We start from the raw sequence: 13876 nt of genomic DNA, 5'->3' as shown, positions 1-13876 counted from the left end.
TATAAAATAAGGAACTATTCCTTCATAAATGCTTAGAGTTTGATGTTCTTAAGATATGTAGAAGATATTGAGCTTATGTAGGAAAAAAGTAAATTTATCAATAGAAAAATGCATAATGATTAAGTGCATGGTTATGCAGGTTATCTTTTTAAAAATCCCAAAGACATTCAATTGTATTTTTAAATGGGTATATTTACATAAAAATCAGAAGTTAACTATATATAAATTCAAAAATGATATTTAAATTTTTTAATTTGGGGGCGCCTGGGTGGCTCAGTCGGTTGGGCGTCCGACCTCGGCTCAGGTCATGATCTCGCAGTCCGTGAGTTCGAGCCCTGCGTCGGGCTCTGTGCTGACAGCTCAGAGCCTGGAGCCTGTTTCAGATTCTGTGTCTCCCTCTCTCTCTGACCCTCCCCCGTTCATGCTCTGTCTCTCTCTGTCTCAAAAATAAATAAACGTTAAAAAAATTAAAAAAATAAAATAAAAAATAAAATAAAATTTTTAATTTGATTTTATAAAATATTATATTACTAAATTGGGATATAAAGGTTGGGAAGACAAAAACAAATGAAGCATTCAAGAAACATACATGATAAGTTTCTAAATAATGTTCCTCCCTAAATGCAGATTTAAAAACATTAATCTTGGAAAGCAGAACAGATCATAAAGTTTACACACACATATAACAAACTAAAGACTACAAATCAGTGGCAAAATCTAGTGATTAAACATTGTTAACTATCTTTCACCGATATTAAAATCAATGCATTATATTTGTATTATAGGTTTCTTTCAAAATTGCTTTTTTGGGGCACCTGGGTGATTCAGTTGGTTAAGCAACCAACTGATTTTGGCACAGGTCATGATCTTGCAGTTCTTGAGACTGAGCCCCATGGCCGGCTCACTCTCTTTCTCTCCCCCTCCCCTCACATCTCTGTCTCTCTCTCTCTGACTCTCTCTCTCTCTCTCTCTCTCAAAATAAATAATAACATTAAAAAATTAAAAAATAACAAAAATAAAAAATTGTTTTTAAGTTTATTTATTTTGAGAGAGAGAGAGAGAGAGAGACATGGTGTGAGTGGGGGAGGGGCTGAGAGTGATGGAGAGAGAGAATCCCAAGCAGGCTCTGCACTATCAGCTCATAGCTTGATATGGGGCTCACACCCACAAAGCTGTGAGATCATGACCTGATCCCTCTCTCTCTTCCTCTGCCTCTATCCCCCACTCATGCTCTTTCTCTCTCTAAAATAAAAATAAATAATAAAATAAAATTGCTTTTTTGAACTATTTGAAAATCAAAACAAAATGTCAGAATCCTTATGTAAATGTGATACTCTGACTAGTGAATAGAACTAAAAAATGCACAGAATATGGAACTTGCCAGAGTGGCTATCAATATATTTGTGGTAATGTTTTAATTCATAAATCAATCATAGAAACCTCATTTCATTCATTTAAAACATAATTTTTCCTAATTACAAAAGCCAAATTATTTTTGGATGAGATGGGAGTGCTGGAAAATAACCAAAAAGAACAGCAATATTAATACAACTCACTGCTCACCAGATCTTTTGAGACACTGGTACTAAGTCACCATTTAATGGGTCAGTTATATTTCCACATGAATGTTCTAAATACTTTTTACTCTCTTTTAAAAATAATTTTGGAACTGGAGAGTGTTATGCTAAGTGAAATAAGTCATACAGAGAAAGACAGATACCATATGTTTTCACTCTTATGTGGATCCTGAGAAAGTTAACAGAAGACCATGGGGGAGGGGAAGGAAAAAAAAAAGTTAGAGAGGGAGGGAGACAAACCATAAGAGACTCTTAAAAACTGAGAACAACCTGAGGGTTGATGGGGGGTGTGAGGGAGGAGAGGGTGGGTGATGGGTATTGAGGAGGGCACCTTTTGGGATGAGCACTGGGTGTTGTATGGAAACCAATTTGACAATAAATTTCATATTAAAAAATAAATAAAATAAAAATAATTTTGTATATAAAAATATATAACAATGTGACATACAATTTAAGATGGATTGTATTAGAATGAATACTCATAAGCCTGCCACTTAACCAAGAGAGTGCCAATATTTGTTTCTTCCTTATACCTTCCCTGGCCTTACTCTGATGTCTCACCAGGAGACGGGAAAATATTCCTGTATAAAGGCCATCCTTAATTTTAAAAACTATAGTTTAATCATACATTAATGTATCTCTAAACAACATAAAGCTTAATTTTGCTTATTTTTAAGTTTTATGAAATATATAGCATACCATTATAGTTTTCATTCAGTCTTATGCATATACTACACTTCAATTATGAATATAATGCTCTTTGTCTATTTTCTAGAAGACATTCATTTGTATCGCTTTCAGTTTTGCTTATATAAATAATGTGGCTACGAATAAACTTGTATACTTCTTAGGGAACAGGATAGAAGAGATTCTCTTAGATCTCAGAGTGAAGGGCTGATTCAATGTATACAGAAGATGTAATTGTTCAAATTTATTCAAATTTATGTAAAGCTCATTGTTTTCCCAACCAGTCACAGCACTCTACAGTACTACTAACAATGTATAATAAATTATTTACAATGTATAATGTCTCTATACTGGACCTATTCAACACTTGACAGCTATTAGAAATCTTAACTTTTGACAATCCATTGGTTGTAAAATACTGTCATGGTTTGAATTTGTATTCTTCTTGTTGCATGAGGTTGAACTTGAAAAAACATTTTTGAGTACAGGTGACACACAACGATACATTAGTTTCAGATGTAAAACAGTGATTCCACAAGTTTACACATTACGCTGTGCTCACCACAAGTGCAGCTACCATCTGCCATCATACAACCCTATTGCAGTATCATTGACGATACTCCCTAGGCTGTACTTTTTATTCCTGACTTTTCTAATTCCGTGACTAAAAGTCTATGCTCCCATTCTTTTTCGCTTATTTTACCCACCTCACCACCCTTCCCCTCAGACAACCGTCAGTTTCTTCTTTGTATTTACAGCCCTGATTCTGCTGTTCTGTTTTTTAGATTCCACATATGAGTGAAATCATATGGTATTTGTCTTTCTCAATCTGACTTATTTCACTCAGCAAATACCCTTTAGGTGCATCCATGTTATTGCAGGTCACAAGGACTGAGCCACTTTCTGACACCATACATGAAAATAAATTCAAAATGGATTAAAGACCTAAATAGGAGATTGAAACCATAAAACTCCTAGAAGAGAACATAGATGAATTTCTTTGACATCATGTATAGCAACATTTTTCTAGATATGTCTCCTAAGGCAAGGGAAATAAAAGCAAAAAAGGAATTACTGGGACTATATGAAAATAAAAAGCTTTTTGCGTAACAGAGGAAACCATAAAAAAACTAAAATGCAACCTGCTAAATGGGGGAAGATATTTGCAAACGATATATCTGATAAAGGAGTTAATATCCAAAATATGTAAAGAATTTACATCACTCAACACCAAAAAACCAAGTAATAAAATTAAAAACTGGATAGAGGACCTGAATAGACATTTTTTTCCAAAGAAGACCTGTAGCTAGCCAACAGATACAAGAAAAGATGCTCAATATTACAAATCGTCAGGGAAATGCAAATCAAAACCACAATGAGATATCACTTCACACCTCTCAGGATGGATAAAAAACAAAAGACAAGAAATAATAAATGTTGGCAAGGATGTGGAGAAAAAAAATAACCTTCATGCACTATTTTGGGAATGCAAATTGGTGCAGCCACTGTGGACAACAGCACGGAGTTTCCTCAAAAATTAAAGGAAGAATTGCCATATGATCTAGTAATTCCACTGCTGGGTATTTACTCAAAGAAAATAAAAACGCTAATTTAAAAAGATATATGTACCCTGTTTACTGCAGCGTTATTCATAATACTCAAGATATGGAAGCAATCTAAGTATTCATTGGTAAACGAGTGAGCTTCTTAGGTTTATGTGCCACTCCTGAGGGTGTGGATTTAATACCTGAAAAAAAATCAAAGAAAAGTCTAAAAATTTTATTGTATGAAAAGCTAAAATAATCTAGTTATATTTTTCTGAATGAAATGGATAGAGCAGGATCATGTTGGGATGAGGTTAGAAATAAGTTTGATTTGGTTATGTTACTTTTAAAAAGCCCTATTAGGCACACAACTAGCAAATACCAAGTGGGCATTTGGATATACAAATCCAGAGCTGAGGGAAGAAAGGAGCTGGCTAAAACCATGGCTTTAGTTGAGAATACACTGAGGGAGAAAAGATGTCTAAGGACTGACGTATGGCCACTCCATAGAGACCAAGGAGGTCAGAAAGACGCAGCAGAGGAGGATAGAATAGACAGAGGCCAGGGAAGTAAGAGGAAGTAAAACAAGCAAGGTGTCCTAGGAGCAAAGTAGAAAGTAGAAGGATGCACAATGAACACCTACCGCAGATGCTGAGGCCAAACCCTCAAGTTCAGTGAGAGTTAGGAATTGCCCAGGGGGCTTGAAAACATAGAGATCATTTAAAACTGATCAAAGTTGTTTTTTCTAGCAGTCTTTCCTAGCAACGGGGGCAAAAATCAGTTTGAAGCAGAAGTGTTCAGGGAAGCATGGGAAGAAACGAAATGGAAACTATAATGACAGACCACGTGTATACAAAGAACTTTTAGTGTGAAGTTGACAAAAAAAAGGGTATAATCTAGAGGAAAATGTAGCAAGAGCAGAATTTATGTTAATTATATGTATATCTACGTATACATATTATATTTATTTGTTGGGAGATAATCATATATCTGACTAACAGGAATAATTACACAACATGGTCACATTTTGAACGGATGTTTAGGAGCATGTCTTTTTTTTGTGGCCCGCCAAGCTTCCCACTTGTTCAAATCTCTGTTAAGGCTCACTCAAAAGTTGTTGTTATCCTGGCTTGCAGTGTGTTTGGCAATATAATCCACACACTAAGTTAGTAAACTTGTGATCGTTTTGCTGTCCTTGAGTCTCATACGTTAGTAACTATATTCAAAGTCTTGGATTTTCTTTTCTAAACATAACTCTAAAATCATTATTTATTTATTTTTTCCTCATCATCTTGTTTTTCTCTCTAATTATTAGTGGCTATCCTAAAGTCATAGAAAACCTGAGAATTTTGTGAGAGAACGGCACCCTTAATTTGATTGGTATTTAATAAACTGAGGCTCCTCAATTCTGATCCTTTCTCTATCTTTTTTAATAATATTTCTGCCCAGAAGAAGCTGATTGTTTCACTTTTAGAAGGCTGTTATCTCTAAACTTTCTTCACTTTGATCCTCTGCTTAAAAACCAGACGGATCTTGTTTGAGCATTTGTTTGTTTGGTTTTTTTTGTTTTGTTTTGTTTTGTTTTTGTAGTATATACCTACATTGTAGTTTATTTTAAGAACAACTATATTGTTATATACTTCTAAAGGCAGGTAATGTTTTCCCATATTTGTTTTCTGGAATTTTTAGACATTTTCACTAGAACTAAAGGCTCAATAAGCTCACGATATGTCACGACATGCTTTACTGGGGGAAAAATGTTTCACCACCGTCTAAAATCAATCTTTACATTTCTTGCCTGTGATACTTATTTCCTCAACACCCATTATTCACCTGGCAACCTAGTGCCACATCTTTTACATTTTTGTTAGGGTAACTTAACACAAATAGCTATTTTACTTTTTTTTTCTTTTTCAAATAAGCACAAGCAGAAAAAAAAAGGATAGAAAATAATTCTAGTTTTAACACTGTCTTTATTATAAGAACTATTAAATATTCTAGATTAAGAATGAGATGATTCCAGGAAGTCATATGAATCTTTTTCCAAATTGAATCTTTTTTCCTGCCCTTTATAGATTGACAATATATAAATGTATAGGCATACACTAAATAAATACTCAGTGGAAAAAAATGTTTTTCTTATTCTCATTTCCCTTCAAGAAGTCGAATATAAACAGCAAGTCATAGACATAATTTTTGATATAGACATGTATGCAGACATCACCTCCAGGGTAATCTCCCCCCTTCTTTCTCTTGCCTTACTCATGAGTCCCCGTTTACTGTCCTCTCTATAACCCTCATGTATAGCTAGACCTTGAATTCTGCTTTGTGAATATTTCATCTCTGCTATTTCCCTTGGATTTTACCTAACATGTAACCCAGCCTAGGCTCTTCTCTATCAGTATCTTCCCTTGCTTTTAATCCACATCTTCACTGAGGGGCTGACATCCATAAAGATTTCATCTGACCTCTTGAGGTTTCCTTCCTCTGTCCTGGAATGATAAGAGCATGTAAAATAGTGAGATCCTGCATTAGATGGTAAGTAGGTTTCAGGTTCTTGATGAATTCATAATAGATGCTCAATAAAAATGCCTGTTAAAAGTTTAAAAGTGGTTTTTATTATGAAACTGATGTGCCATATTGATGTATTTATTCTTAATTTTTAGTTCAAACATGAAAATAACATTTTGAAAATGATCATATGTATTTATATTTGAGGTGTTGATAAAATGTAAGATGAATCCCACTATTGTTGTACCAGTGACTTTTTAATCTAGAAAAAGTCTCATTTAGGTTAAAATATATAAGTGTTGTCAAAATATGTCTTGAGAGAGTCATAGTAGGATTAATGCTCAGAACAAATGAAAATAATCAGGAAACTCTTTTTTTTTAATTTATTTATTTTTGAGAGACAGAACGTGAGCAGGGGAGAGGCAGAGAGAGAGGAAGACTAGGAATCTGAACCAGGCTCCAGGCTCTGAGCTGTCAGCACAGAGCCTGACACTTGGCTCCAACTCATGAACCGTGAGATCATGACCTAAGCTGAAGTCAGATGCATAAATGACTGAGCTACCCCAGGAAATACTTTATTATAAAAACCTAAATTTTCATTTTTTAATTTTTTTGTTTTAATGTTGAGAGCGAGGCAGAGTGTGAACAGGGGAGGGGCAGGGAGGGAGACACAGAATCTGAAGCAGCCTCCAGGCTCTGAGCTGTCAGCACAGCTCAGAGATCATGACCTGAGCCGAAGTCAGATGCTTAACTGAGTGAGCCACCCAGGTGCCCCTAAGTTTTCATTTTTGAATGCTGACCTAGTGATGCTCTTCTCACCATGTCTTTTCTTAACCCATACAAAAACTAAAACCCATTATGGTATCATTCTTATTTTTATACCCTTTAAATAATCTTATCGTCCTCTGTTAGTTAATGCAGTTAATATGTTACTATACATTGGATCGAGGCCTGTTGATTAAAAAATTCAACTCTGTATATATCAATTTTATTTGTTATATATTTCCCCCTCTGCTTACCATCATATCTAAATTATTGCATGTTCTAATACATAAAGTCAGAAATTGACATTTCTCTAAATTTTAGGACTAACTAAAATTTTGTAGGTCAATCAAGTACATGCTACAAAAAATAATAAATTTTCATCAAAAAATTCTATAGCTGTTTAAAAATAAAATACTTAGCTATTTACCAAGAATGTACAAAAAATGGATATTAAAACAATATACTCTTGGTCTTGGATAGGCTTGAAGTCCTTGTGTTTAAGAAGACTATATTTGCCTTTGTATCTCTGACATTTAATATAATACAAATATGTAAATATTCAATAATATTTACCTAGAGAGTAGGTAAAAAATGACCATAATTATATTCAAAGTTTGAATAAATAATATTTCATTAAATTGTTCAGATTATCCTTAATATTCTCTTGGGATGATTTACTGAACTAATATATCATTCTTATTTGATTATTATTACATCAAAATTGTTAGGCAAATTTCAACATTTCAGTTCCCTTAATTTTAATATGTTCTATGAACTAATTCCAACTTGCAATTCCAGTGTGCTCTTTCATATGTGTGTGTGTATGCATACATATATGCATACATATATGTATATGTATAAATACGTGTATACATGCATGTATATGTGTATATATATATAATGCAAATACTAAGGATGGATAATTTTAACAAACTATTGGAACAAAGTATTATCACAAAACAACTGTATCATTGGTCATCGGTATTGGTAAAAAATTGATCAGTAGCACCATTTTTGTAGTCAATAACCAGCATCTCACAGGTTTTTACATATAACCAGCATATATGTTTGATATTCATTTCTTTGTGTATATTTCACATATAGTTTCATAGCTGCGTACCTAAATGCATTTTATATTCTATTACTGAGTTTTATGCTTTGAGAATTTCAAAAAATGCCAGTTATTAATTAGATTTAGTCCAATAAAGCTGACATCTTCCTTTCATAAATCTTTTTTCTATTATTTAACATTAAAAAAAAAAAAAAAAAACTTTCCAGGGAGCCAGCCAGCCAGCTCAGTCAGTTCAAGGACCACCTCTTGATTTCAGCTCAGGTCATGATTTCACCATTCATGGGGTTGAGCCCTGCATCTAACTCCATGTTTAAAGCACAGAGCCTTCTTGGGATTCTCTCTATCCCTCCCTCTCTGCCACTCCCCTGCTGCTGCTCTCTCGCTCTCTCTCTCTCTCTCCCTCTCTCTCAAAATAAAATAATGTACTTAAAAAAAACCTTTTCTCTGCAAGCCCCTTTTTCTATGTTAATAATCACGATTATCTAACCTTCATTCAAATGATGTTTCTTCCTGTGGTGTAGACCTCAAAAATGATTTCTTCTATTTGACAGACAATTAGGTTTCCCTTTTCTGCTAGGAAAGAAATAGCTAAATTCTCCCTTACTTATTATGACACTTTTTTCCCCTCTGGTGTTTATTTTCATTTGTATGCTAAATTTTGAGATGTTTTATTGAAGAACAATACACATAAGAACCCAAATTACATGTCTGAGTTGATGAATTATGTCAAATGAATATATCTGTGAAATTAACACTATGATCAAAAAAAGAAAACTGACTCTTCCAATCACAAACCCTTTCCCCTTCCTTCAGGATAACTATTCTCCTAACATGTAATAGGAGTTTTAATTTTGCCTGTTTTTAACTGTAAAGAAATGGAAAGATGCTTTAGGTGATCTTTCCCTACATTTTGTTCAATATCACGTCAGGGAGATTCAAACATATTACTGTATGTAGTTGTGGTTTACTTATTCTCACTAACACATGGTTTCACATTTTATGAGTACATGTCAGTTTATCTGCTCTACTATTGATGGCTATGTGGATTGTTACCAGTCTGGGGTTATTGTGGTGAATAGTGCTGCTATAATCATTCTTGTACATGTATTCTCATGAGTGTGTTTAATATTTCTCTTGGTTATATATATATAAATGCTTAATTTGTTCTTCCGAGTTACTGCCAAGTATTTTCCCAAATCAGTTGTACTAACTCACCCTCAAATAAGTTGTGTTTGAAAGTTTAGTTGTTCTACATGCTTGACAAAACTTAGTATCGTCTGCTTTTTCACTTTTAATCCATCTACTGGTTTCAGTAGTATTAGCATTCTGTTGTTGTTTAATGAAAGAAGGTATTACTCTACTTAACCTTGTGGTTTTAATCTGTATTTTCCTACTCACGAACAAAGTCGAACACTTTTTATATGCTTATTGGTTGGTTGGATATCCTATTATATAATGTGCTACTCAAGTCTTTGCCCACCTTCCTTGGGAGCTTTCTTCTTTAACAATCTGTAGGGATTCTTTATGTATTCTTGATAGGAGTTCCATCACTTTGTGACTTTTCACTTTAACTGTATCTTTTATTACAGATGTTCTTAATGTAGTGTAATTTATGAAGTATTTTCTTTATTTTCCTATATTTTTAACCCTTTTGTTTAATTTAAAACTCTTAGATTATTCTAGGTCCCAAAGATATTTCTTGATATTTTATTTATTATTACTTTTTAACATTTAGATACACAACGTATAGAGAATTGATTTTGTGTCTGGTATCAAGTAGAGAACAAGGTTTATCATTTTTGTTGTTCTCATTTTTTTCTATATATGTTTGACTCAGCACCATATATAGAAAATAAATCTTTACTGTATCTCAGCTTACCACAAATCAAGTAGATATTTATGTGTAGTTTTGTGTTTAAACTCTATTCTATTTCACTGGTCTATCTGTTAATCCTTGAACTAATAACACACTGACTTAAATGTTAATAAAATATATGTTAACTGAAATATGTAATTATAATATTTTAACATAAAACATTTTGTTCCTTCTTATCGAGCATTGATTGCTTTTCTTATCATTGCATAGAAAGGCAAGTATAAAGAACACTGTGTTTAATTTTATTAGAAAGTAACATTATCATATTTCTTCCTATCATTCCCCTCCTATAAAATGCTTTATTTCTTGTACAGTGTCCACCAAAAGCCACCCAATTTAGAATCTGGTTGTTTTCTGGGATTTTGTCTTTGCTAGAATGTAGAAAGAGGGTTTCTGTAATGGGAAAACACTTTGGAGAGACGTGGGAGATAATGCTGTTTTTCTGATTTACACAGATAGTATGTTCCTTATCCAAGATGCAGATGACAGAGTTTCCCTCTACCAACATTTTGGTATTGTCTATTCCTAATAGCATTATCCATGGGACACTAATTGCCTTTTCAATTCTATTGTTTTTCTCAAAGAAATTCCTTCTATAATCTGGTAACACATTTACTATCAATAAACACTGCCATATTATCAATAAGAACATTTTATTTGAAAGGTGGAGGGAGTTTTATTACTTTCCTACTGGTCTGTTTTTAGTCACATATATTTCCAAGCTACTTAATTTATTTATAATATTTTAACTGTATTTTATATAATTCTTTTCAACCTCATTTTGGACTCTGAACATTATTTTCATCTTAATATATTTTGACAGGAAAGAATTTTCTGCTTTCAGCATTAAATTTCACATGTCTCTCTTTTCGTTATCTTCACTTTATGTTCAAATTGTGGTGGTAGAAAGAACATGTATTTTGGAGTCAGATTTATGTTGAATTCTATTTCTTCTACTAAATAAATAAGAGAGCAAACCACTTAACCTCTCTAAATTTTATGGAAAAATAAGAATACAAAAAGGCCATCTTCACAGTGTTTTGTGAATTAAATGTATAAAATATTAACTCAGTAACTGGCACACAAAAAATTTCTATAAACATTAGCGATGATGATAATGCTTTAATCATGGCTTCAACGACTCTTTCTTAATATGTGTATTATTAGCCAGTACTTCATTTTCTCCTTCCACAAGTCTGTAATAAGGATTGTCCTTTATCAAGGTGAATGTCAATCATACCATAACTCACATTTTTTTCACAGCTAAGCTTCTTAAAATAATAGTCAATATGGGCTTTCATATTTATTTTCCTATTTCTGTTAATAATTACTGAATTTGATTTGTTACCTCACTGAAGCTACTCAGGACAAGGTGAACTTTTTAATTGCCAAATACATGGATTAATGTTAAGTGCTCACTTTCAAGTTAAGTACTCACATCAACCTTTCAGAATAATTTGCAAAAACTGATCAACTCATTAAAAATTTACCAAACTAACCTAGAGTCCCCATAGACTAAAAAAAAAAAAGAACATGGCTATCGTTTTTGGCTTTGCCATTTTTCTAACAATGTGTCTCTTAATAAGCAGTTTCTCCTTTCACTGATTTCATTTCTCTGTTTGTAAAAGGAAATAATAAAGTCATATAACATCCCATAGGTCACAAGAATAATGGGATAATGTATTTTGAACACTTGATTCATAGTGAAAACTTAATAACTGGTAGCACTTAATATTTCATTAGTGAAAATAGTTCTGCTTTTTTGGCAAAAAAGCAGCTAAATAAAGCATTTTGTTGACATAAATATTTTAATTTTGCAGGCATGTTTAATTTCATGTTTCAAGGTAATATGATTATCCTTGTTAGCTGAAGTTAAATTCAGCCATGTATGTACATGTTGTGATATCAGATTTAATTTAATACATATAGAAAAAAGATATATCTAATAGTTCACAGAGTACAATGAGTAAAACATTATTCAGAACTGATTTAAACTACATAAAAATAAATTTAGTTGCACTGAAAATAGCACATCATTTACAGAAAAGTATTTTTATCCAAATAATATTAAAAGTGATCTAATTTTATGATCAATAAGGTACTGTAACAATGGAAAATAATGTATTTATTAATTTAATGTCTCATACTTTCTTTTTCCTCTTTAGTGAAAAAATTAGAAATTTATTTTCTACCTATGAATAGCCACCTTCCCTAACTTTTTTTTTTTTAATCACATAGGATAAAACTAGCAAAACAAACAGAAGGAGTTTAATATAGGGCACTAATTTTAAAAGACATGAAGAGATTGGGGTGCCTGGGTGGTTCAACAGGTTGAGCATCAGACTTTGGTTCAGGGCATGATCTTATGGTTCATGAGTTCTAGCTCTACATCAGGCTCTTTGCTGTAAGCACAGAGCCCACTTTGGGCCCTCTGTTCCCCTCTCTCTCCACCCCTCTCCCACTCACATGCACTCTCTCTCACAAATAAACAAAACACTTAAAAAACAGAAGATTATTAGTTGATTTTCGTTCTTCTGCATGTCGTTACCCAGTTCTCAGATGATCTACTGATAAAACTGTCTTTTTTCCATGCATATTCTTTCCTACTTTATTGAAGATTACTTGGCCACACATTTGTGGGTCCATTTCTGGCTTCTCTATTCTATTCCATTGATCTATGTGTCTGTTTTTGTGTCAGTACCACACTGTCTTGATGATTACAGCTTTGTAATACAGCTTAAAGTCTGAAATTGTGATGTCTCCAGCTTTGCATTTCTTTTTCAAGATTACTATGGCTATTCAGGGTCTTTTCTTATTCATACAAAAATAAACTCAAAATGGATGAAAGACCTCAATGTAAGATAGGAAGTCATCCAAATCCTCCAGGAGAAAGCAGGCAAAAACTTCTTTGACCTTGGCCACAGCACTTTTTACTCAACATGTCTCCAGAGGCAAGGGAAACAAAAGCAAAAATGGACTATTGGGACCTCATCAAAATAAAAAGCTTCTGCACAGTGAAAGAAACAAACAACTGAAAGGCAACCGATGGAATGGGAGAAGATATTTGCAAACAACATATCAGATAAAGGGTTAGTATCCAAAATCTATAAAGTATATAACAAACTCAACACCCCCCCCCAAAAAAAATAATCCAGTGAAGAAATGGGTGGAAGACATGAATAGACACTTCTCCAAAGAAGACATCCAGGTGGCCAACTGACACACGAAAAAATGCTCAACATCACTCATCATCAGGGAAATACAAATCAAAACCACAATGACATACCACTTCACACCTATTAGAATGGCTAACAACTTAGGCAACAACAGATGTCGGCCAGGATGCGGAGAAAGAGGATCTCTTTTGCACTGCTGGTGGGAATGCAAACTGGTGCAGCCATTCTGGAAAACAGTATGGAGGTTCCTCAAAAAACTAAAAATAGAACTACCCTACCACCAAGCAATTACACTACTATGTATTTATCCAAGGGATACAGGTATGCTGTTTCAAAGGGACATATGCACCCCCATGTTTATAGCAGCACTATCAACATAGCCAAAGTATAAAAAGAGCCCAAATGTCCATCAGTGGATGAATAAAGAAGTGATCATATATATGTGTGTGTGTATATATATATAGATATAGATATATATATGAATACATATATAGAGATATAATGGAGTATTACTCAGCAATCAAAAAGAATGAAATCTTGCCACTTGCAACTGCAACTACGTGGATGGAACTGGAGGGTTATTATGCTAAGTGAAATTAGAGAAAGATGAATATCATTTGACTTCACTCATATGAGGACTTTAAAATACAAAACAGATGAACATAAGG

At 33.3% G+C, this 13876-nt stretch overlaps 1 protein-coding gene and 1 long non-coding RNA gene across 4 annotated transcripts in view; one reads left to right on the top strand and one right to left on the bottom strand.

Moving 5' to 3' along the window:
* The window catches only part of CSMD3 (CUB and Sushi multiple domains 3), a 1240952-nt gene that overhangs the window by 156331 nt on the left and 1070745 nt on the right, over positions 1–13876 (top strand). The window lies entirely within an intron of this gene.
* Positions 5877–13876, bottom strand: part of LOC122210863 — a 33921-nt gene continuing 25921 nt past the window's right edge. Inside the window, exon 3 of the long non-coding RNA XR_006198330.1 lies at positions 5877–6300. This is a non-coding gene — a long non-coding RNA (uncharacterized LOC122210863). The remainder of the gene's footprint in view (positions 6301–13876) is intronic.

The sequence above is a fragment of the Panthera leo genome, chromosome F2 (assembly GCF_018350215.1).
Source record: "Panthera leo isolate Ple1 chromosome F2, P.leo_Ple1_pat1.1, whole genome shotgun sequence".
Taxonomy (NCBI): Eukaryota; Metazoa; Chordata; class Mammalia; order Carnivora; family Felidae; genus Panthera; species Panthera leo.
This window is presented reverse-complemented; position numbering and strand designations above follow the sequence as displayed.